This window comes from Gymnodraco acuticeps, unplaced genomic scaffold (assembly GCF_902827175.1).
Source record: "Gymnodraco acuticeps unplaced genomic scaffold, fGymAcu1.1, whole genome shotgun sequence".
NCBI lineage: Eukaryota > Metazoa > Chordata > Actinopteri > Perciformes > Bathydraconidae > Gymnodraco > Gymnodraco acuticeps.
In genome coordinates this window covers 355,457-382,225 of record NW_022992263.1, presented here as the reverse complement: position 1 = coordinate 382,225, position 26,769 = coordinate 355,457, and the positions used below count along the sequence as shown (strand labels likewise).

Genomic DNA, 26,769 nt, shown 5'->3' with positions numbered 1-26,769 from the left:
TAAGCTTAAATGCTTTGTGAATAACAACAATAACAGTCTTTATCATGTATATTCCAACCAATGAGCATGTTATTATATTTCATCAATCACGAATTAGATAATTTCATGCTACAAATAAATTAAATATTTGCATTTGGCCCCAGAAATCACGGTGTTTAACTAACACCCCCCTTACGTTTCATCTTATGCACAAAACGTATTGGTTGATGACTGATTCAGAATGAAAATCAAACTATAGTTCCCTTGAATCCCTTCAGTCCGTCACTCCCATCCTGAGGCCTGTGGACCGGGCCCAGTACTGCACTAGATCTCTGCACTAACCCGTACCGTCCACTAGGAACCCCTTGACGTCCCCACTGGCCCCTCCAGCCGTTTTGGAATTCCAGGAATGTTATGGCATTGGAAGTGTTGTAGTGTAGGCCTATTTGAAATACTGTAAGTAAGTTAGGGCCGGATTACTTACCACTCTGGGCATAGTCCACAATCATTAGAGTGGTTTATGAACAGGTGTCTACACTAGAACTGAAGAATAACTAGGAGCACAAAAGAGATACAAATATCTGCACACTACTCGTTGATCATTCTTATTATATTCTAAGTGGACACAATGTTTTAACTATTGAATACATAGACAACGCTTAACCCTTAAATGGGCAAGCACATATAAATATTTCGGATTACTATTTTATTTCACCCATAATACTCCATTATTACACCCAAACTACACCCATATTACACCGTTATGACACCCATATTACACCGTTATGACACCCATATTACACTGTTATGACACCCATATTACACCGTTATGACACCCATATTACACCGTTATGACACCCATATTACACCGTTATGACACCCATATTACACTGTTATGACACCCCAAAACACTTATATTACAACATTTACACCCTTTTTACACAATACTACACCCATATCGCACATGGACACAGCCTGTCAAATGACTGTATCCCCAAGGATGCAGAAAACATTTAAGGGTTAAAAGAAATATATATATGGGGCCCTCAAAAACAAAACATACAAGGTGGTGCTGAGTATTTGCCCCTCTGCACAAATTGGAAAAACTGAAATGAATCATTTAATGCTGAAAATATTTACAGGGAAAGCTCTTATTTCCATGGCGGGTATTTTTATGGACGGTATACACAATATGTACATTATTTTTATCAAATTTGACTTCATGGTGCAACAACAAATTGTGTAAAAGATCAGAATTTGAAAAATGAATATATTAGATATGAATTTGAAATGAATAGACTGCTCCTTCATGTGTATTTAGGCCTTTTTAAAGATAACAAATGAAGAGAGGGCTTGTCACACACATGTAGTGGAAACAATTCAACCATATTGGACATTCACAAAACATTGAAAACATTATCTGATATTAGGAATAATCCTCACTTAGCTTATTTTACAGCATTGCTCAATCACATTTAAATAGTTGAGTTCTTCTAATGATGAGCACTAACTCGATTCAGCTCCATGTGAGCCAGGCCCTGTGCATGTGAACAGCAGATGTCAGTAATGGCTCAAAGCGGACCAATAGGATCTGACCTCTCAGAGATACATGCTGTAAGCATTTATCAGAGATTGTAGGAGATTACACTAAATCAGATTACTGCACCCCAACCTGCCTATAAAAAGCAAGGTCATTATGGGCTTAGCCTCGTGTAATGTCACCCGTTTTATGAACTGTATGAGATCATATTAGGCAATATTTGTGTTGCCATTTTGCCTCTTTTTCTAATCTGATTTCTACTCTGAGCTCTCGCTAATACTGTGAGATAGTGCTACTTACTGTGTATCTGTCTGCGTGTGAGCGCAAAGCATGGAGTAAGCCAAAGCAACCCTATAATGTATTGGAGAAGAAAAAGTTGACTTTCTATGACCATTTTAAATAGGTCTGCAGCAAGCCATTATTTTCAGTATAAATAAATCGTATGAATATTGTTTTAATACATTTTCTTGTCGATAAAATGTCAGAACGAAGGGGAAATGTCAAGCCAGTTTCTCTAGTCCATTTAAATGTCTTGTTTTGTCAGTCAAAACCAAAATACAATCATTCTAATTACATAACATAAAGAAATCTCCACATTTGAGAGGCTATAAACTGCATTTTCAACAATTTTTCCATTACATTTTTGTAATGATTGGATTACCAAAATAGTTGCTGATTCATTTTCTGTTCATCGATTAATCAATTATTCAACTTGTATATGTAGCCCTAATGTTCATTTACATTTTTTATTTTAAACAGTTGCTTTATTAAAACATAAAAAGCTACCATGTTCATCATCATCATATAAGAAGTTGAGTTAGTTATACAATTAAGGAATGTTCTTTACAGAAGAATATAAGCAATTGTTAAACTCTCCTTATTTAAATTATTGGCGATCATTAACATCACTGTTTGACAATAAAAATGAACATTGATATTGAAAGTGCATCGAGGTGTGGACCGTTCTTTTTCCGCCCTGCTCATCACAAGGCTGAATGCAGACGATGATCTTCCTCCCCCAGGTGGTCCGGAGCTCCGCTGAAGAAGCTTCACAACACATGTATGCAGCAGACAGGCAGGGGTGTATCCAGGGGCAACTAAATCTCAGCAGCATTAACCTGGGCCGATGAGTCCCGGTGGAAACTCACACCCAGAACACGAGCACACGCACTGGGTGGTGTTTTCAACTCAGCATGAGTCTGTCTACCACTGGTTGTTCTTTATAAAGTCAATGTTGTAACATTTTCACATTAACGTTTCTAAAAAAAACTAGAACTATAGTTGTGTCCTTATATGATCCTTAATATTTTCAACACTTTTCAAACTTATAGATAATTTCATCAAATTACCGCTCAGTAACTTTTGGTAACCTGTAATGGCGTCATATCCCTTTTACACGTGTTGTGGTTGTCTGCCAGAAGCTGTAATACATTGACATTTTATCCAGTTTTAATCTATATTTTCATGATTAAAGATAGATGTTGATTAAAGATAGATGTTGTTTGTTTTTAACTATTTATTTTAACTGGAAAAAGGATTTAACTCATCGGACGTCTTTTCAGAAAAACTAGTTTAGCAAATGTTAGCGACACCTGAACTGCATTGGATAAAAACTGAATTTCAATGTGGAACTTCTTTTAATTTCCTGGTTTTAATAACTGGGTGAGCCTGTTTGGGACAATAGGAGACCCCTTGGGAATATTCTGCTCCAGTGATAACCTCCTGAATGATGAAGTATTCCTTACAGGGTAAACTGACTGCAATGGTGGTGACGACGACAACAACAACCTGTATCTACAATTTGATGGGAACAATTAAAAACAGCCAATATTTATTCCAACTATCAAATCGACAAATTCAAGATTCCAGTCTTTAATAAGGTTAAAATTAAGAACTCTTGGCCATCTGACTGGTGCACCACTATTGTGCACCAGTCAGTCCTTAAAATGAATACAGGGTGTAATTCCTGTCCAAATGTACAATAAAGGGTCTTGTACATATTGTCTTTAGTCATTGTAATGTTGTGTTAGATGTCTGTTTCCTTGCTTACCTTGTTGATGTAGCAAATGGAGTCACTGTTTTGCAAGAACATTTTTAGACTTGATCTGACAGTAAAGTCATATTTTATTGTAACACCCCACGCTACTTTACGGCGCCACCTAACTCCATCTTTTGTTTTGTTTTAATTTAGAGACTCCTACTGGCAGAAAATCACATAGTTAGCGTTTCCGTTACAGACAATTGACATAATTTTTTTGAAAGTATACATTATACTATCTTATATTCTGACAGTTAATATGTGAAAGGTATGTATTTGGTACATTAACATGGGATACAGACCATCCCAAAGAAGATAACTGTTGGAAAGCAATTTGTTTCATCCTACAATTTTGAGGTTTACAGAATTCGCCATGAACCCCTAGCAATTGTTCGTGACGCAGGATTTTATAGAGTGCATATATCCATTATTTTATCTGCAAAATGTGGATGTCAAGAGACAAAAGCGAAACAGATCAGGCACAAACAGTACACATCCTTTAATGCTGGGCTACTGTAGACAGAACATTGTCTCTCTCTCAGGAGCGTTCTTCATCCCAACCATAGCTGATGATGCTTTTGTTTTCCCCCATCGGACCAAGCCCATACACACTTTGTTGTCCCAGTGGACCCTAAAGTGTTCCACGTCTCCAAGTAACGACTTAACCCACTGAGCATTAACCCCTCCTCAGAGCACTCTACCTAGACTACTGGTGATAATAATGATCAAGTCATCTCTGTGCTGCAGTGATGGCCCACCCATAAACACTAAGCGCTGGAGGAAAATCCCCACTGATTTCTTAGCATAGTACACAGGGACATCAGTTCATACACCATAAAGTATGGCAAATTTCTTGTCAACAAAAACTTCCATTGCCAGCCCATTTTGACCAAAGGGACTGGTGAGTGTAAAGGTTTATAAAGGATGTATCATCAGTCCAGTGTAGAGGAAATTATGTGGATTATCTTTGAAATATTTTTCATAAATTAGCAATTATTTATTGATATAAAAAATAATAAATAGTAGACTGAACACTCGTTAATAGTGAATATACTTGTAGTGTAGATGTGTTTTGCATTTAGCCATGCACACTGCAGGAAAAAACACTTCCATAGTCAAATGTGTAGCACAGTCTGCTTTGGTTTGCAAATGAGACTGTTGCTGGCTTAATGTAGTGGTTGTCTTACTGACATGAAATACACACTTACTTTAGGTCCAAAACACATCACAAAGTTTCATGTTTGTTTTCGACTTTAGAGTTTATGTTGTGAAATGGATGAATGTATACTATTGGTAAAACAAACTTGTATACAAAAGTCATTCCTAAATATTATAGTTTCTTGCAAATTATAATGAAAGTAAACACAAGTACCTGTGGAGCTTTGTAAGTCACAGTATCAGAACCACTGACATAAACAATGACTAGGGTGTGGAAAGGCTGTTGTTTTAACCAACTTGAGCATGATAAATATTTATTATCGCGTGAAATTAGATCTTAACACTTTAAATGATCTAATTTGTTTGAATAAAAGCTGTGTTTTTGGCAGGTAAATGTTATTTAGGTTATTGGTGCTACCAAAAATGGCAGTATTTCCTGATCTGTTGGTCGCCGACCCTTCGGCGTACGTTGTGACGCTGCCGTAACGTGGGGTTTCCCAGACCTGAGTGCAGGGTTACCGCGCCCATCTCTGCTGTTTGATGGCCGGAGGAAGAAGCGACTGAGATCCTGGCGTGAAGGAAGAAAAAAGAGGGACGACGACGGTGGGAAAGACAAGAAGGGATTTTTGCTTTGAGTTGGAATTTGCGTTGAAACGGAAGAACGCTCACACGGGACTCTTGAAAGGTCTATCTGGGTGAACACCGCCTTGTCTCTGTGCCGGTGTGTCTCCCTTCTCGGCGGGTCAAAAACTGGGTTCGGGGAGTGCCGCTCCTCGGTAGCTAAACTAGCTAAATCTTAGCGCCTGGGCGGAGAGAGGAGAGACAAGATTTTGCGGTTTCCAGTCAATGTGATATAAACAACGGATACCCTCGACTGAAAGCGGGTAAGGATATTTGCTGATATTTTTAAATAACGCTTCAGGAAATGCATTAAATGTGTGCTGTAGCCTATCGAGTAGGGAGGATGAACGAAAGGGGTTAAACTGGGCTGAGTGGCTCCTCCGTTACAGTTAGCTGCTGTTAGCCTGATGCTAGCTGGTCGTTGCTGCCAAGAGAGTGGGTGGGGGTCACTGTTAGATAAACTTAACGCACTGCGTTAACCCCAGATGTCAATTCACCGGAACCATAGTTGGTAGCTTTTAAATGTAATGATTTAATCCGACAAGCTGGTGGTTAATGCCCAGTGCTAATGTTAATTAGAAGGTTAGTTGATGACAGCTCGGTAGGTTAGCCAGCACCCCTCTCCTACGTCCGGGTATCTTCCCCCTCTCTTAAGAAATAAGATCTCGTTGTTGAAATATATTAGTAGCCCTTTTGCCCGAACAATGTTTAAAGTCAGGGCTTACTAAACACGTTATATTGAGCCCAATCACCACCAGCATATTGGCTCTCTATGTCGGCCCACAGTTCACATCTCTACTCTATCGATAGCTTCTGATTACCTGGTAAGCTAATTGGTCGCACATTTGCTACTCAGTTTATTGTTGACTAACTCCTAGCCGAGCTGTTTGAGGAGGGTGATTACAACGTTGCAACTTCTCATACTTGCATAACTACAAACAGACTTTGGATTTACTTCCTCTCATGTTGGAAATGTGTAGCATCATGCAAATGACAACGAAGGGAGTCTAAAAATGGCTACTTCACCAACAGAATCACTACCACCCCCACTATTCCGTAGCCAGTCCATACAAGTTAGCCAGCAGTGGCCGCAGCCTGGTATGGCCGATCTGGGTGTGTATACTAGGGAACATGGCAGCCAGAACAATTTGCCTCTACCCGTAGTGAATACGAACGGTGTTGTTGTTGAATGCCGCTTTTATGTAAAATTCGTGCACTGAAGCGTTAGTATTCCCCTTTCTGAAATAATTTACGTAATGCCGAATGTTTCAGCTTTGGACATTCATGTGAAAGGCCATGTTTTAAATGGGATTGTTGAACTAACGGCGTTTAATTTAGTGAATCGAAACCAAACCATCATGGATTATTCTGTGGCCTATGTCACAGCTATATGTTAACATTCCCACATTTAGTCTGCATTGAGCCACCTAGTCATCCACCCATAGTGCTGAAAAGGAAATGGATAATGCGTTAGGGCGAATTTTCCCCGTAATTCTCAATGCATAAATATGATTTTGTGCATTTATTGCAAAGCGGAAACAGCGATTTAAGATCGCATTGAAGAAAAAAACGACAATAAGCTCTGCTGTGATAGGGGCAATAGCCATTTTAGTTTCACGAGTGTTAAGCCCAGCGTCGGTTTACAAACACTCTGATCGACCTTAATTTGAACTTCTTCTTTTAATGATGTGAAACGAGATAGTCTAATTGGATTTTGACAATCTGTTTATCTCGATCACGGGTGTGTTGCAGGGCGAGTTGTTAGCAGCTACAGTAACCATTGCCCACCGGGCCGCGCTGCTCCACAGTGTCTCAGCTGGAGCCCGGAAAACAGCCTCGACGAAGCCTTGAATACTATCAAGCTTGCCAGCATAAAGTGTTTATGTAGAAACAGGAGTACGGATACTTTTATTAAGTGGTAAATATTTCGAAACGTAGTTTAGCAAAGAGGCAATTGTGCTGTCGCATGAAGCCGAGCTGAGCCTCCTGTAGCACCGAGGCAAGATGTAGCCTCCCACTTTCAAGTTATTGACCAGCAGCACTGCTAAGTAAATGGCATCTGAAGAATTCATTACGGGATGTAACACATTTCTATTAGTTTACAGGAAATGTTGGTGTTTCTTAAAAGAGCTATTTGTATTTACTGGTTCACAAAGATGAATTCATTTTGCCAGTGTGCCCCCTCCCTCCGCCTCCTCGAATGAATGGGTTCCTGTATTCAGGGCCCAAGCAGCTGCAATGAACAAGATGGCGTTCAAAGCCTTTTTCATCACTGCTTTTTCTCACACTGAGGGAGACAGATGCCGAGCATCGGATGGGTTCGCGATTGTCAGACTAGATTTATTTGGTTTCCCGTCGTAAAAAAGTACAGATAGTGTTTGCATTTTAAACGTTTTTAAAGCTGACGAGATTTCTGGTCAGATGATTCGGATATGTGCACCTCGGATACAGGACAACATGGTGGGAAAGGGGTGTTGTACATCTTGACCGAACATTAGTATACCAGGGAACATAACAACTATAACACATCATTGTATGGTTAAAAAAGAAATAAACATTTGATTTTAATATTCAACTTAATTTATTTTTCAACACATGTAACCACACCTTTGGGTAATTTGACATTATGTTCTCAATCTGGATTAGTAAACAGTTATAATTAAAGAATAGATTGTTAAACGTAAATTGTATATCCAGAGCTTTACTCAGATCCAAGTGCAGTGATTTTCCCTTTTTTCTTTTTCACTTTATAACACTTAAAAACATACATGTAACAGTTATTCAATGATGTTCATAAAAAGTCAGCATTTCTTTTGACACAGTATATATAAGTATTTCTATTATTTATTTATCAGTTTGTAATTGTGGAAATTGTGCATATTTGCAATGCCACTGAATTACCTAATTATATGTGTGGAGCCAAAATACTTATGAGACAACTCTAACAGCTGATGTCCCCTGTCTTTTCGAATTTAAGACTCCTTACTAGTTATGTCATTATTTTTATTTTTTTATGAATTCATTGGTCCAGCACTTAAGATGTTTTAGAACAACCTATATATGCATCCAGTAATTTAAGTAGGTATCAAATATTGTACTATTTATTGTTAATCATCTTTTGTGACATGGATATGACCCACACTGCCCTGACACCCAGAATGTGTTTGACCCTGGTGGACCGTAAAGACATCATCTGCAGGCTTTTCCATAAAATTGTATTGATCTTTATTGGATGATACAAGTGGTGTATGACAAGTCTATCTGAAAGCCTTCATGGCAGTTATGTGTGTCTGAAATACATTTGTCCTTGGGTCAGTAGAATGCGTGTCAACACAAGATAATGACCATGTGTTTAAAACCTGAGTGATTAGCCTTTTGCACTGGGGGATCTTTGTGTTTAATAAAAAGGATTTTCATCCCGCTGATTTTTCAGTTTTAATCTGCGAACGCAGAATAATAATGGGATTAAAATCTTAGTCTGTGGATTTCACTCTTTGGGATTATGAGGCTTTGGTCAGTGATAGCACTGATTTTTCTTTACTTAGGATACGAACGCACAAATACAAGTTTAAAGAGTACATGCATACTCAACTTTTTACTATAGTGCAGTTTACTCCATACAAATAGCAAGGTACATGTAGTGCCCTAATCTCTACCCATGTATCAGTGTTAAGAGTTCATGCTCTAATGTCTAATGTCATCTAGTTTGCTCAGAATATTTGACTGGTATTGCGTATGCGCTCATATCATGAGTGTCACATTCTTTAGTTAATTTCCTAATTTGTTATTACGCATTTCAACTACACTTCATGCCATTTAAAGAAAATGTGTCTATTGTCATCGGAAAAAACAATATTAACAAAATAATGTTTTTCTGAATCCCCGGTGTTTTTATGACTTACATTGTTTTTGCTCTTTAGGCATTATCGGATGGTGCTGCTTCAGGCGGTAAACGTTCTTGTTTTTATTGGCCATGTTTTTCTGCAGATTACCAGTACTTTAGTGCCCTGTAGTACTGTCAGGGTTTTTTGAGACGACAGGCTTTCTGTTGCCCTAATAGAGAATGTGTCTGGGACACAGTAAACTTGCTATCCTCCTATCCAGGGGATGCACATTCTTTCCCGTAAGATGCTACAGTTTTCGATCAACCAATCTATGTTGACATGGGTAGAAAGAGAGATAGTTAACATTAGCTGTTACCGCTTAACAGCAGGTCAACAGAGACTACAAGAGTTGCATTATGGTGTTTTCATGCTCACATGTCCATATTTTATGAGCCGTAGGTCAATTTTAGCCTTTTTATGATTGTGTTCAATGTAGCTTAACCAAAATCTAGTTTTTGGCTAGAAAACGTAGTGAATTTAGAGTTCACCTACTCTTCAGTTTGAAGATTACATTTTATTTCCATCAATATCTTATTCGTATCAAGAATCCTGACATTTCTCCGGCATTGGTATCGAACTACATTTTTGACATCGCTTCATCCATATATAGGTTAAGTGCCACAACACTCTTTTCTGTCAAACAAAAAAATGCCATGACAACCTTTCTGCTAATCCATTGGCCTTTGCTAATCCATTGTTCTGTACTCCTGAAGGCGTAGCTCTCTTTATCCACAATGGTGGCATTATGGCTCCCATTACTTTACTCTTTCGTCTGATGTATTGTGGTTTAGCAGTCGGAATCCCTTTTCCTTCTCTACTGGCTTATGCCCCGGCCACACGAGGACGAAAACGGCCGTTTGCGTTACTGTTTAGTGTCATATAGACCATTCGGCCATACGAGGACGACAGAATACGGCACTAAACGACTGAGGAAACGATAACGGGTCCCAAGGTGGATAGAACGGCATACGCAACGCTCTGGGGGGTCAAGCGGCTCCGTGTGTGCGCCCTATACGAACATTTTCTAATAGTTATTGCGCAATAGCAATAGCCCCGCCTCTCCCCACCTCTTCTGCTTACCCTGCGCCATTGCTGATGTGTTTCGCCACCAACAACAACAACAACAATGGCGGATCGCAGAGTTGCTATCGTGCTCCGGACGCTACTGACCATGCTACAGTTCTTTGTGCAACATCTACAGCAGACTTACACATCCGGGGGGATCTTACTCGCTGCTTTTGTGGATATGTACTGCAGCTTCAGCGATCATTTTCTGATAATGATTGCGCAATAGCCCCGCCTCTCCCCACCTCTGCTGCTCACCCCCGCGTTAAAGTAAACTGCACACTGAATTGAGATTATTTATCTTTCTCTCGATATGGACATAAACGCGAGTGAAGTCTAATCTGACAGGACGGAGACACCTCTCAAACTACCTAAACTAGTTATAAATATGTTTATTTTTACTGTCGACCGGGTCACTCATTACTGGATCAGCTGCTGCATGAGACAGACACTGACGCTGTCCAAAGAGAGGGAGGAAAAAGAGAGGCTCCATGTATTTTTATTATTATATTATATAGAGTCGTTATTCATTTGTTTTAAAGCTCAATAAATAACAAAGAAGACCTTTGACCGGCACTTTTATAATTTTATCGGAAGATTTAAACTTTAATTCACGTTGACTGGCGAAAAACTCTGCCCGGTTCCCTCGGCCCCCACCGCGGAGAATAAACAGAAGGGCAACCATGACAACCATGCTTCTTCGCTGCTTTTGTGGAGGAAGTTACAGCGCCACGTACAGGCTCCTGCATATGTACTGCAGCTTCTCCAGCGGTTGGAGCTAAACGGAGCTGTCTCGTGTGGACAGACACTATCCGGATGACTATTGCGTGTGGACGGAAGCCTGTTTGCGTTTGCGTTAATCCTATGCGTTTAGCCGTTTTCGTCCTCGTGTGGCCGGGGTCTTAATTTCCTACAGAACACAACTGAAAACATTTCATCAGGGTGTGTTGCACATCCGTAAGCAAATGAGGCTAAAAGTGGTATAAATGTAGCTTTCTGTTGCTAAGCTGTCTTTTTAACAGTGCCTTAATCATAAACTGTAACATTATTAGTGTTTAAAGATCTACTGGCAGCAGAGTTTGACCTCTAAACTGTTGTGCTAATGTTGTATCCTTATTGTGATACAAGACTTGATATTGTCTTACATTTTTATATCAGCTATGCTAAGTGTTGTCTTTTCCTTGTGGTAAACACTGCTTCACATTACAGTGATTTAATTGATTGATTGATTGATTGTAGACTGTTCTAGCTGTTATGAGTTTTCCCACTCAGTCATTATATCCATTACTAATAGTTTTTTATAGATAATCTCATTGTGTAAATATTTGGTAAATCCCAATAATCAACCCTTAAATATTGTTTGTTATCCAGGTATTTGTTAACTATCGTGGTATTCAATGTTCTCCCTATTGCCCCGACCTAATTAGTTGTGTGCACATCATGTACACAACACATCTGTTTGACACACGCACAGTTACCACCAGATGCAGGTCCACATGCTATTTTTAACCCTATGCCAATAGGCTCCAATAAACAAAAGGTATATGAGTTGTACTCAAATTTGGCACGGAGTGCAAATGCCAGTACAGTTGCAACAGGAGGGCTGCCCCTCTATACTTGAACACAGTGGAGTTGTTGGATTTGAGAGGGCTGATGCTTGAAATAAAAAAAGTACAACTGAAGATGGCATCTGGCATAAAGAAGATTGTGGTGCTTTCCCATCAGGAAATCTTTCAATAACAATGAAACCTTTTTTTGGGGCAATTTTGGGACCGTACCTGCATCTTAACTGGAAAGCTACATTTAGTGTCATGCCAAGTCATCCTGTCTCACAACTAGGGTTGCAAAATTCCAGGAATTTTCAAAGATATATAAACTGGGAATTTTCTAAATTGAAGGTTGGCTCTTCATAGGGAACTTAAATAGAGTTGGGGAAAGTATATTTTAGCATAATCTTGACTAAAACTAACGGATGCCATTCAAGTACACTTGAATATCCATGCCATTCCTCAATCACATGCACATAGCACACTGCTTACTGCATGGCTATTGAGACCCCTACAGGCACTGTGCATTCCTCCATCACATGCACAGATGATTTCTTGTGGGGATTTTTGGATGGGGGGGTGCATTTTTGTTCATTTTTGAATGAGTGGGTTGGGGGGGATGAGTAATATTTAACTCAACATTCATGTTTTTGTTCTTCAATGAAACAAATGATTGTTCAGTAAAATAATTGAAACTTGTTCTGTTCTACTTACAAATACATCTGTTGAAATGTCATGTTTTGTAATTGTATCATTTTGCATGGATGTTTTCTTATGACAAAACTAAATGTTTATATTTATGCTTGGATATGATACAATTACATTACATTACCCTCAATTCCCAGTTAGTTCCCATAAATTCCCATAATTCCCATGGAAAGTTTCCAATATGGAATATTTCCAAAATTCCCCAGCTTAACTTCCCATGGAAATGTACCGGAAATGTTCTGCCCATTTGCAACCCTGCTGCAAAGGCAGTAACTTTCTAATGGCCCAGGAACTAATATGTTCGCTCTACTGAGTGTCACTGACTGATTGGTGAAACACAGAAGCTGCTACAACTTTTGTACAAAATTGGTTCCCATAGAATAGGACAGTAGTACCAAGATTAGGACTGGGAGTGGACATTACTTACCTTACAGTTTAAGTTATGGCATAACTTTGTAACAAATCATAAGGAAGTGAGAAAAAGAAAACGAGAGACTGAGCAAGTAGTTCATTTATTCAGAACAAAATTAACTTGATGTATTTTCATTCATTGCATGAGTATTGTATTTAAAACACTATATTGTTATAGCATTTTATAATCAACATGTTGAAGAACCTTAGAAATGGAAATTCATAATTTATTGATAATTCGTCTTTCAATCCTATTCGTCCGAAATAGTTGGTTTGGAAAAAGAGTACATAGAGAGAAAGCCAAGTGGAAACCATCAAACTGTTTCAACTTTTATCCTTTGACTTGTTTTTATTCATTCATAGTAAATATAAAATAGTGAAGGTTGTGCAGGGGCAATTAAAGATGACCTGGCTAGAGTTTAAATGAAGACCGAAAATGAACCCATGACTTGTTGTAATGTTCGTGGGCCTAGATGATGAAACGGTGGAATATGGCATCAATCATGGTGTAATTGTCACTTTGATGAATGGACTTTTTCCCAACTTGTCTGGCATGCATTTATGCACAAATGTGAAACTAATCCCATGACATGTTAACCAATTGCATTGTTCATTGGGGAAGTGATTGACAGAAAGTTCTTACTCGAGGCCTGAGACCATGGTCTTTTTTTAATTTTTGGGATCACAAACCTGTTTGAACAGGATCGAATGTACAGTAGTGCACTGCCATCCTTACTGTAGAAGCTACCCCCTGTTGCGCAAACCCCGCCAACACTCCCACTACCCTGGATGACACCAGTGCTGTGTCTCAATTGGGATACTTCCGTTATAGCAGTGCACTGTGTTCACTATGTACTCACTTGAATAGTTGTTGGATTTTGACAGGGTAGTATTGTCTCAAATCACACACGCTATCTTGCACTCACTGGAAATGATGCTAACTGCTGTTTCGCTAGCAAGCTAGTAAATCTATCATCTGCCGTATCAAATCTAAATGCTTACTGGTGGCTTTTATACGAGTACACCAACAGTACAGTGGTGCTTGGTGAACATTTTTTTATAAATTATATATGTACAGTATGGTGTTGCCAGAGCAATAGGGCTGCAACAAACGACTAATTTGATAATCGATTAATCTATCGATTAATGAAACGATTAATCGACTATTCTGACTATTATGCCTTGCACAATTTCTCAACGCTCTTATTTAGCCATCAACTTTTAGATTTAGCTTGAGGTTGTTTTAGGCATGTGGAAACTAACAATGAAGACAATAAAGATGAATACTTGATTCAAAAATACATATATTATTAAATTAAACACATTTTGAACAAAATTAACATTGCTTTTTTTTATAAATAATATTTCACATCAAAAAGAAGCAACAATGTTTTAACAAATCGTATTAAATAATGTAATGACACAATTGTAAACAGAATAGCTGAAACTTTAACAAAATAAATAACTCAGTTTCCTCTAATCATTAACCCATGTTTGTATCATGGAGTTAACTCGGTGTGTTGCTGCTAGCATACATAACACCTGACGTGGAATCGTTACTCGTGGACGGGGCTACAGAGCTGCTAGAAAGACAGTCGAGCCCGGTGCATTCCTCCGTCTGGATGTGGAGCACTTTTGATAAATGTTTAGACACATTGCTCGTGTTACAGCCCTTGCATGCTAAACTCTTATTGCACTATTGGCAAGGAGCATTGTCCACATCGAGACGGGTAACATTTAACCACACCTTGGAGCGCTGCTCTCCGCCATCCCCGCCGTGTGTTGCTGCATGTAGCAGCCGCGTGTGTGTAAACTGAGAGAGATCTCGTCTCGATTGGAAAGATCGAAAATACACCATACACGCATTTTTTTGTCTTTTTGCATATTAGAAACGAGTTGGCGACACTAAGACTTTGATATGTTTATGTAGCAATAATACATATGACGTATATTTTTTTAAATGTCTCCAGTACCGAACGTTGGAGCTTAACGGCGCGTAAAACACACATGATGACGTCACCAACTAATCGACGACTGAATTAGTTGGCAACTAATTTGGTCATCGATTTTAATCGATTAAGTGGATTAGTTGTTGCACCCCTACAGAGCAACCACAACCACTGCTGGTGTCAAATGTTCTGCACTCACCGGTTTGACTGTTATGACTTTAGCCATACAACTCAGTGTGAACATACTCTTAAAAACTTCAATGTCAGTGTCATTACAGAAATACTCTAATGGAGATACGCCAGAGGAGACAAATAATCCCATATTCTCTTTTGCGCAGACCACATGACCAACCACATTACACATAGCACAGTACACATGCATGATACATATGTACAAACAACACAGTTGGGTACCAGTAAGGTTGTGGCAAGACCTGACAAAATGGCATTCGGAATTAATTTATTTTAGTCCCACCCTTTTCTAAAAAACGTGTAAAGTAACACACTAAAAATGTTGGCGTTTTTTTCATCCTCAGGATCAACATTACAAAGACAATTCTACCTAACATTTTCTCAGTGTACAGTTAGACTGTAGGTGCTATTATGCAAACATAGCATGTCAACACTGTCCAAAAGGTCCTGGCCACTGTTTTGAATAGTCAAAGTAAGTGGCACCAGGGCAGCTGAGTGACCCACACACAAGCCTGTCACCATTCAGACACAGTGTAACCCTGCTGAAAGCCCATCACAAACCCTAGCAGTGGTTTGCATGTGCACCTCAGCGTGGCCGGCCATGCTGCCATTGGAGTCCGTTTCTCTATTTACATTTTAGTCCTTACATTTGACTTCCACAGGGAGAATGTGACCAAACCTGAATCCCGAGATGATAGAGCTGTCTTGCTCTGTCATCTCGGGATTCAGGTTTGGTCAGTATTACTGAGTTTTCTTCCTCTTTAAAAGCAAGAAAGGCTCACTTGAGCAAAAGAGTGGGCTAACTGTCATGTGACTCTTCACACATACTTGTTCCTCTCTTGGAAGCTTGTAGAGAAAGGGGAGGGGATGATTATTAATGCAATCAAAGGAGTGTTTTTTATGTTTTAAATAAAGTCATGCTTTTGGCTTTGGGCTAGCCTGACCTTCCTTTTCCTTTTTTTCCTTTCCCTTTTTTGATTTAACTCCTTCGTTTATCTCTATTAAAAGCTGGTTGTGCAGCTGTCTCAAGCACAAAACATACCTTTTGTTAATGTATGACCTTTTTATTTTATCATGGAGTTCTAATTGGTTTTCATGACATTTGTAGAGAATCGGACATTGTTTGTGCGAGCCTGTCAATATAGCTTGAACCCTGTTGCCCAGAGTTATCTTTTTAGAGGATTGTATTACAGAGCAGCTTAAAGGGAATTATATTGTCGGATATTTGTTTTCATCTAGCATGTCCTCTGTTAAGAGTCACTTGCATTACAATAGCCAATGCCTGATATTTCTAGTAACGATGCACCCCGTCTAGTAAGAGCACACCGCATCATGGAATGTTTCACTAATCAATCAATTAAACTCCACTGTCAGTCTCATTGATGTTATGTCCCCAATCATCAGACATTACCCACAGCAAGCAGCCACATTGAGGGAGCGCCAGTTAAATTGTGCCCTGTTAAAGGGACAGTTCATCCAAATTCCACATCTAGCTTAGTTATGTTTGCAGGAAGCCCATGCTTATTTCAAGTCATAGTGGAACAGTTGCGTTGGAAAGCCTTACTTTGCCAAATAATTTATCATTTTTATTTAAACATTAAAAAAAATTAAATGATTTGCTGAAAGAGGTATGGGAATAAAGAATGTATGTGAAAAGACAGATTAATGGCGTAAATGATCAAATGCAAAAAAAAACATTACATTTATCAAGTAGGGATGGCCGGAGCTAGCGGGCAGGTTCTTATAAGCTGGGTAATTTGGTGTTACCTTTTTATAAAGACCAATCCATTTCTATGTCTGCTGACATTCAATGCAAGAGCCTTTCCGAGTGGCAGCAGCTTTAATTATCATGTGTCAGTGTGCGTCAGCAAACAATGTAGCAGAAGATCATTGGGTTTTTAAAAAATGTGGTCAGTTTGCCTTTTTAAATTGAGGTTCAATAGCCTGCTCTAGTTTCCAATGGGGTTAAAAATCAACCGATACGCATAAACACAATAGTTTGTTTGGCACAATAAGGCAACAGGAAGTTATTGGATTACAACTATCAAAACGTCTTTTGACATATTTGACCTAAACAGTACTTGTACAATTTGGGCAAAGCGTTTATGCCATGGAAGGAAGCTTCAATATACTGTCTGAACATCCGGATCATCAATTTCACCTATTCGACCTCCATCTGTCTTTTGACAACTAAAATGACATTTGCTTGTGGCCGTTGCCAATGTTTATCTGTTGTCGCATTAATTGGCGACCAGAAGTGCAACATCCAGAAAGAACCACAAGGTCAACAATGCATTGCTAAGTACCTTTCAATAAAAGAAGCTATGTTACTGTGAATTGTGATTGCCAGTACACCATCTTACTTATTAGGTACTTTGACTGCTGTTCAGGAAATGCAAGGGTTTCACCATACACTCATTGCCTATGGCTTCAAACCCGCTGATGTGGAAAGGTTTTTGTGTCATAAAATGCTTTTTTTTCTAAAGGCAGTCCTTCACCCCCCACTGATCCATGAGGCTTCAATGGACTGAAATTATATCACCTAGATTGAAAGCATCTAAGGAAAATGTATGTCGGCTATTTAGTTAATGCATGTGTCATTCTTCTGTGCCCGTGTTGGTCCTGTATGGATGTTTCAGTGGCCATGTGTTGAATTGCCACAAATAGCTGAATACTGAAAGCATCCACTCAGTTTACATTAGAATGGAAGGTATCACATTTGTCCCAAAACTATTCAGGGAAACGTTAAGGAAGCCTCTTCAAGTAAAACACAATCTCAAATGTACTTAACATGAATTGTGCACCCAAATTGAATGGAACATCGTGATCAGAACTGTGTCAGCTTATGCATACATTTGTAGCCTTAGGATTTTGCCCCACTTTCAATGGAGCAAAATGGGTTATGGGGCCCAAGGCTATTCATTCTCAGTTCAGCCATTCTTGTTGAGACCCATAAGGATTTGAATTCCACCTCCTCGTTAGACAGTGATTAAAGGAATAAGCCGCAGTTTGTCCACCTTTGCTCCCGGTATGTCATTATGAGGAGTTGCCAGTACGTGGCACAGTGCTAATCATCGCACACATTATCAGGGCACTCTGACATCTTAAATAACATTTATGGTGATGTGGTTTCCCATACATTGAGGAAGGGACTGTATTTAGCGCTGAACATTCCTCCATATCAATGGCATGTTGTCTTGTGGCTGTGCTTTTTAGAATATTCCAGTAAAACCTATTCAAAGCAATAGTTATGGATGAAAGTATGCATTTAACATGTTACCAGAAAAACACTCTATAAAAAATCACTTACGGTCCAGCGCAATTGATCAAATTTGAATTAAAAACACAATTTTGGCTTCCCCAAATGAGGTTACATACTCATCCACGATACTGATGTTTAAAATGAATGCACCCCTTTAAGAAAACAAAAATGAATGTGATGGATACATTTGGTCATATTCTGATTCAAGGATTTAAACATTAGCAGGAACGTAGCACATGGAGTAATATTATTTAAATCTAATAAATAATCTTGATCTCAATATTCATCAAAATAATCATTTCAAACATAACTATGTTCCAAGAATTTGAAATATATTTGGTAAAATGTACCCGCCAAAGCTGGCCTGTGTAATTCAGTTAGATTGTGTACTGGTATCAAAACCCTTGTCTTTCTGACGCCACCCTTAAAACATCCTTCACGATATGTATTCATAGTGATACTAGCCATTAGTGTTGTCACGATACCAACATTTTGGTTTCGATACCGATACCAAGTCAAGAATTGCGATTCTGATTATTTTTCGATACTTTTCTTTTATTATTTTCATGATCAATACAATTGTAGTTTATCTGTTAAGTGTTTTCTTACAACATGGTCTCTTCTTTATACTTGAGTTTATGTGATTTCTTTGATAGTTAACTTTATTTTTTATTAACATTTTATTACATTAATATAAATAATTATTGACAAAATGTACATTGCTGATAAAAGATAGCATATTAGACAGTTATCATTGCCTCGTCAAACTACGAAAAGGTTCGTTTGTCACAAAATAAATTACCCTTGTTTGACTTAGATTTGAGGGCATGGCTTGAGCATGATGTAATTATGTTATCTATCACATTCGCTAACCTGTCTGTCTTTAAATTATTTAAACACCTCTGGATGCCGGTCGGCGAGGTGCTTAGCCAAGTTTGATGTGTTGGCTCCCTTGGTTTGCAGGGATCTAAAACATTTCTCACAGACAGGCCTCGTGGTGTCCGTGGGCTTGCCCTCACTGTCAGAGATATAGCTCAAATACTTCCAAATGTAGCTTCTGGCGTCTTTTTTGTCAACAAGCCGAGGCGCAGCGGCAGTTGCACTCCCACTTGCAGCCATGCTTCTCGTTTTCTCACATGCGCTGGCAGCTAGCGCGTGGCCGCGTGCACGAGAGAGGGGAGGGACTGCAGGCACGGCTGCAGTGCAGGGAGTGGAAGCAGAGCGCTGAACACACTCTTATTAAAACAGTGCTTTCTCACCGGAGTACTTTTCCCCGTCATTCTTAAAGTACCGATACTAATGAAACGGAGGAATCGTAACGTTTTTAACGACAGGGTATCGCGGTACCTTTTCAAGTATCGATACACCGCGCAACACTACTAGCCATACAGAGAGGGTAAGCATTCATAACCTCCTTCTTGGTGCTGTAGTTTCCTCCTATTTGGTGGGAAAGCCACAGAAAGTGCTGGAGAGAAGGACAAAGTGAGTAAGATTGGATAAGGCTTTTAAGAAATGTCCAGGAGCAATCTCCTTCCGTCTTCTCTTACTGCATCATCAGCCCCCTTGTTCCTGCCTTCTTCGTGACCTGGTTGTGTGTTCAGCTACATTTACCATGCATCACTTCCCCCTAGCACTCATCCGGACCCTCACCCAACGACTAGACAAAAAAAGAAAAGACACTAGCACTTATATCACTTTGCCTCTGTGTTGCACTAGTAACGGCTGTCAAAATAGGACATCTGTAAACATGGGAAATTGAAACTGACTGAAGATAATATTTCAATCAGGAGTGTTCTCATTCTGTTTACTTGCTTAGATTAAAATGAGAGTACTTTCATATTGGGATACAGTAAATCAAGGAAGAAAGTAGGGATGCACCGAATATTCGGCCACCGAAAATTATCGGCCGAAAATTGTTAAAAAGGCCCTTTCGGCTTTCGGCCGAAAGGGTTTTAGCACCGAAAAAATATCACCGAATGTCAGAACAGGCTTACGTTGGTAACCTAACGTGTTGTTGTGATGACGTAATAAAGACGCGGCGACCATGCTCGCGGCTGGCTCACAGGGGGGGGGGGACATTGACCTTTGTCATCGAGATTGCCCTGAGCCTTTCACAAATCGTATTAAATAATCTGATGACGGACTGTAAACAGAATAGCTGAAATTTTAACAAACTAAATACCTCAGTTTCCTCTAATCATTAACCCATGTTTGTATAATGTAGTTAACTCCGTGTGTTGCTGCTAGCATACATAACACCTGACGTGGAAACGTTACTCGTGGATGGGGCTACAGAGCTGCTAGAAAGACGGTCGAACCCGGTACATTCCTCCGTCTGCATGCGGTGCACTTTTGCTAAATGTTTAGACAAATTGCTCGTGCTTACATGCTAAACTCTTATTGCACTTATGGTAACAAGTATTCTCCACATCGAGACGGGTAAAGTTTAACCACACCTCGGAGCGCGTTCTCTCCGCCATCTCCGCAGTGTGCTCCGCTGCATGTAGCAGCTGCGTGTGTGTAAACTGCCCCGCCCCCTCGCACACAGACGGGGGAGAGAGATCTCGTCTGATCGAAAATACATCATAGACGCATTTGTTGTCTTTGCATATTAGAAACGAGTTGGCGACACTAAGACTGCGATATAATGTTTTTTAGCAATAATACATGACATATATAAATGTACTGTATGCATTCAAAAGTGCTGAATAAATGTTTTATGGACCCATAATAGTGATTATTATTTAAGTTAAGTTTTGCCATAATCATGTCTATTTCCATAATCAGGTAGCTGAACAACATTGGTAACAAATGTATACATTATATATATATATTTATATTAATCATTTTCGGCCTTTCGGCATTCGGTTTTCGGCCAACTGTTTCCTATTTTCGGTATCGGTTTCGGCCAAGAATTTCCCATTCGGTGCACCCCTAGAAGAAAGGTTTACGGAATTAAGGTTTGAACATCATCTTTCCAACCCCGAAGTTAATGCATTGATAGTATATTTAATTGTTAGCCTATATATTTGACGTTACTTTGACTGATCATGTAGCCCGTTAGAACTTGTCAGTGGGTGAAACTTCACTTCAAGTAAGACTGTAGGTGCTGAGCTCAATATAAGATTTGCCCAACTCAAAGTGAGAGTGCACCAGGGGTGGGAGAATGCTTTTAAATATTGCAGAGTTCTCTTCCACTGGATGGAAAGATGGAGGTAGAGAAGAAGAAACAGGGTGGCTTGTCTCCAGACAGAGTGCTTTTTCTAAAAGCCATTCCAGTTGCATCAAGACCTGAAAGTGCAGTCCCATTGTAAGCCAGGAATAGCGTTTTTAGAGCGATCTGCCATTTCACCATTCATGCTTCGACTTAGGTACAATGTGAGTGACCATTGGTTTAAAAAAAAAAAACGACATTTGAAAGCATCGCATAAATCTGCTTTCCATCTGAGTTTCAAGTCTCGACTTTTTCAAGGATGCTCACAGATGATATTTATTTTCACAGGCTTGTGCTGAAACACTGACCATGCTCTTTCAAACAGCCTTCATTTTTAAACCACATGCATTATACAAAGCAGATCACTGTCAACCTCATGTTTTTGTGAGACAAAGTCGCCTGTTATTTTCTAAAAGTGTATTGGCTGGGTTTAAAGTGATGGATATGGGTTTATTTGTAAAACCGCCCTGCTAACATAACATTACACACGTTAAATATATAAGTTAGCATTAGTTATATCTTAAAGGGGATGTGTCACCTTCACTACATTTCATTTTGCAAGTATATTATTTTGGTTATGCACTTATTCAAAACACTTTAAATATTACATTTATTAAACGCTTACACTTATGTACACTAATATTATTTAAAAATATATGTATATAGCAGAGGTGTGGACTCGAGTCACATGACTAGGACTCGAGTCACCAATTTGATGACTTCGGACTCGACTTGACAAAATCACAACACTTGCGACTCAACTTGGATTTGAACACCAATGACTCGGGACTTGAGCCTTCTGACTTGAGGTGACTTGATAATTTAATTCAGAGGTCTCCAACACGCCGATCGCAAGATGCCGCAGGGGCGGGGCTTTATTTTGCTGAGCCACCATGCGGCCAATCATATGCGAGGACACACTAGGATCATACCATTATGTGAAAGAAGGGTGGGGGGCAGACGCTCCAAAGACAGCAGGTGTAGTGGTACAGGCCAGCTACACAGAGCGACGGGAAGACGAGGAACCGGATTTAAATGCAAGCTCGTCGAAAAAAATCAAGAAATTTGGGGGGGAAAAGCAGCATCTGGCTGCATTTCAATGATATTTGAGAAAGCAAAGCTGAGTGCAGGATTTGTAAAATGAAAATAACCTTCCGAGCAGGGTTTTTTCTTTTTGGTAACCACTCAGGATTTATTGTCAGAGAAGTTCAGATCTTGTACTTGAGTAAAAGTACCAGAGTGTAGGAATACTCGGTTACAATAAAAAGTCCTGCATTCAAAATGTTACTCAAGTAAAACTACAAAAGTATTATCAAAATATAGTTAAAGTACCACCTGCAGAGGGATCTAGATGCAGGTGTTCTCTTCCCCATAGAGACCGCCTCGCTGCACATTATCCCTTGCATAAAGATAGATTGTGGGTCCCTTATAACATGTTGTACACAGTGGAAATAAACATTCTGGTCACCTCAACATCAGGGATCTTATCCATTAAACTCCTTCTGAATCAAACCGTCACGGTAGCCTTACCTTACTGACCCCTCTTCAAATAGAAAAAAACATGTAACTTTACCAGCAGAGAGAAAATGGATTATTACATTATAAATGTGACTAATAAAGAGCAGTTTGATTATTAAGTATTATTCTGTTGATGGATGTCATTACATTTGTTGAAAAGCACATTAGGACTTGTTTAAGACTCGTTTTGTCAAAGTTTAGGACTTGACTTGAACTTGCCCATCCTGACTTGAGACTTGACTCTGACTTGAGCGCAAAGACTTGAGACTTGACTCTGACTTGAGCGCAAAGACTTGAGACTTGACTCTGACTTGAGCGCAGAGACTTGACTCGGACTTGCAAAACAATGACTTGGTCCCACCTCTGGTATATAGTAATAATACTAGTGGTTACTGGTGCTTACCTATAGCTTCCCTCTTTAATTAATTGTTCAATAGCCCAGTAAAGTGACTCGTGTCATGGCATCTTCACTCTGCACACTCAGCTTTTTGCATTGTCAGTGCTGATTATTTGTTTACCAGCATGTGCTAGGCTAATCTAAGTCAGACTGACCTAATTGTGTGTGAAGTGCCAGCCTATCCTCTCGTGTTGCAGCCCCACACACAGCGCCTCCTGCTGATGCTTCACCCTCCTCACTGATTTCATCCCTACATTTGTCTGTTAGCATGAGCTTGCCGGTCAGGATGTCCTGTGTAGCGTCTTATTGTAACGCAGCTGATTGCACAGCCTGGTTGAAAGCCCCAATGGACACTGGCAAGTGCAATGGTAGTAACAGAAACCACAGAGCAAGTGTATTTGTAAAGTGTGTGTGTGTGCTGTCGCCACATCCGCTGAATGTTTTGACAAAGGGAAGAGAGACGAGCTCAGCTAAGGAAACACCCTGAAAAAGGAAACGCCTACTCAGAGAGGCTATGCACTCGTGTAAGGGTGGAGGCTGCACCCTGACACAGAGGATCCGAAGCAAAGTACTGTCATGGACTGTTAACAAAAAACGACATCCTGCTCGTGATTTATGTTTCTAGGAGTAGCTAATAAACCACAACCGTAATGGCACCTTAAAGCTTTCGAATGTAGAAGATCCGACAGAGAGGCGAGGTAGCCGGAACAATCAGACCAGGGAGACAAGATTCAGCCTTCATAAAGACGAGGGGAGGGGCAGCTGTATCCAAGCAGGAGGGCGTAAATTATTAAGCCCCTCTACCCTACCTTTTCGAACGCTATCATGGGCTTAATGCATGCTTTTGTTTCTCGATTGCAAAGACATTTCCCCTCCCTCAGACTTATAATGTTCATGATATCCTCTGTCCATGTCGTTTCCCTTTTTATCAGTAAGGATTTTTCAATCACTTGTTTTTTATCGGAATGTTATCAAACTGCAATTAGGACTAGCGTCATATCCAAATCAAAGCAAGCGCAATATTTGCTAAAGGCAAAGTATGTGAAAATATAATAATAATATCCTTGTTTGGTACAGATCAACATTTTGATATATTTTTCAATGATTATGTAAATATATATTTCAAAAATGGTTATTCTTGCAATTTTCATAGCAGTCAAACATATTTGCAATCTATTATTTTTCTCGAGATTGTGCAGCCCCATTTTCCCACAACACTTACACACTGCTAAGGCAATAGACAGTACATTCAAGCAGCTGGGTTTATCTGTGTTGATTCGTCCATATAATTTTTGCGTTGTCTAAAGCTTGGAGCAAAATATACACCTAAATCTCATAATGGCAGGGAGGGGAAAGCATTGTATTCCATAGAGAAATCTGCTAATGAAACAATCATCAGTAACCATTGGCATGTTATTGCCTTTGCTGTGCGTCCTCTAGAAAATGATCATTCAAATATTGCCACTATAGTACGGCATTTGTTATTTTTGAATTCACATTATACAATTGCCAAATGTTTTTTACTGAACACTTATTTTTGTACTGGATTTGACTATGTCTTATATCTTTTTCTGTTCTGACTCCCTGTACAATGTGTACTTTGTACTGTATATGCTATGTAATATAAGGTATTGAGCTGAAAACCAGAACAGAGAAGTTATATTTTGGGAAGAAACCAAGGGCGAGGTTTGTGTAGGCTCCTCTGCTCAGTCTTTCTTCCTGGAAGCTTACCGGGCCGGCTCCCCTTCACCGAGGGGTTAATTAGCAGCTCCCATCCCAATTGTCCTCTGCTTGTTCACTCTCATTAGTTTAATCTGGCTCTGTCCTCCAGCCTGACTCTCTCGCCTCTATCCTCTTGTGCACAAGAACATCTCACTGCTTACCCCCCCCCCTAAAAATCTACTGACTACTACAGTGGTTCTCAAACTTTTTTCAATAATTTACCCCCTTTGAAAAAAAATTCAGCCAAGTACCCCCTGATCAGCGCAAAAACAATTTGTTAGGGAAGAAATGCCTATATAAAGAGGTACAGCACAGTGCTGCACCATCAGTGTCTGATTTATTAAAACAACAACATTGTAACTGAGAAACACTTAAATGCTACATTTCAAATGTTTACAATCCATCACTAAATTCATGGCAAACCAATTTTAACATCATGCAATAACACCAAGACACTGAACTGATCTTTTGAATAAGTTGTACTTACAATGTAGTGAGAAACATGGGCTTGTGCTGTCATTCTGACAGGGAGGCAAACTGCAGTTATTACACTTCACGTTTTGAAACATGTGTAACTCTGTTAATATAAAACCCACACTGCTCAAACTTCCTTACTTTTCCTAAAATTGGTATATTTATTTATTAATTTTGGGGCGTGGGGAATGAGGAGAAAAACCTCGGTTTTTAGGTCACTTTTCGGTACAGCAGAAAAAATTATAACATAACATATATCTTTTTTTATTATTATTATTAAACTGTGAATAATGTATTCACTCAAATAAATACAAAATATAATAAAATAAACATTAAGGTGCAGCTTTTCGATGAACTGAAATAATCTGTATTTGAACTGTACTGTACTAGTTCCTAAGCAGCCAGCTTGACATTAGGACTTGCTTGTCATTGTATTTTCATGTTTTTTTAAAGAAAAATGAACTTGTCCACATTGATTGCCGAAAGGGCAGATCTGCTGGCACTAACAATGTCTCCTGCTGTGGAGAACACCCTCTCGCTAGGGACAGAGGTAGCAGATACAGCCAGGTAGCGCTTTGCTAACATGGCAACATAAGGATATTTGGCGTTTGTAATAGCTTTGGCTCGGTCTGAACTTTTTGCGAGTGGTGGAGGCTTACATGCTAGTGGGAGTTGGGTTTGCACTTCAGTCTTTTTTCTTTTGGTACCGGTGATATTCACGTTCGGGTGATGCCTTTTCAAATGAGTGTGCAAGTTTGATGTATTGCCAGCCGCGTAACCAATGTTAGTTGAACAATGCCGACAAACAGCTTTGGTTCGGTCCACCTGTCTTTGTCCGTCATCCTTGTACGTAACTGCGAAACCAAAATGTTCCCAAACCAGAGACTTCAATGATGCTGGAGGATTTTCGAGCTCAACTTTATCTGCGTTCGCCATTTCGACAGTTCCTCAAATTACTGACTACATTTGAACGCATCCCTCTGACCAGCTCTCATAGTATGCCTCTCGTCCAATGAAATGACTTGCTCGCTCTAGGACGCGTTGAACCCAATGTGAGCAAATTACTCTGAATGCTGCGACGCAGCACCTG

General features: G+C 39.5%; 1 protein-coding gene across 1 annotated transcript in view; it reads left to right on the top strand.

The window, feature by feature from the left end:
- Positions 1 to 5,195: 5,195 nt before the first annotated feature.
- The window catches only part of LOC117540345 (guanine nucleotide-binding protein G(I)/G(S)/G(T) subunit beta-1), a 42,859-nt gene continuing 21,285 nt past the window's right edge, over positions 5,196 to 26,769 (top strand). The window contains exon 1 of the mRNA XM_034206970.1: positions 5,196 to 5,599. The gene's annotated coding sequence lies outside the window, so the exon portion shown is untranslated. The remainder of the gene's footprint in view (positions 5,600 to 26,769) is intronic.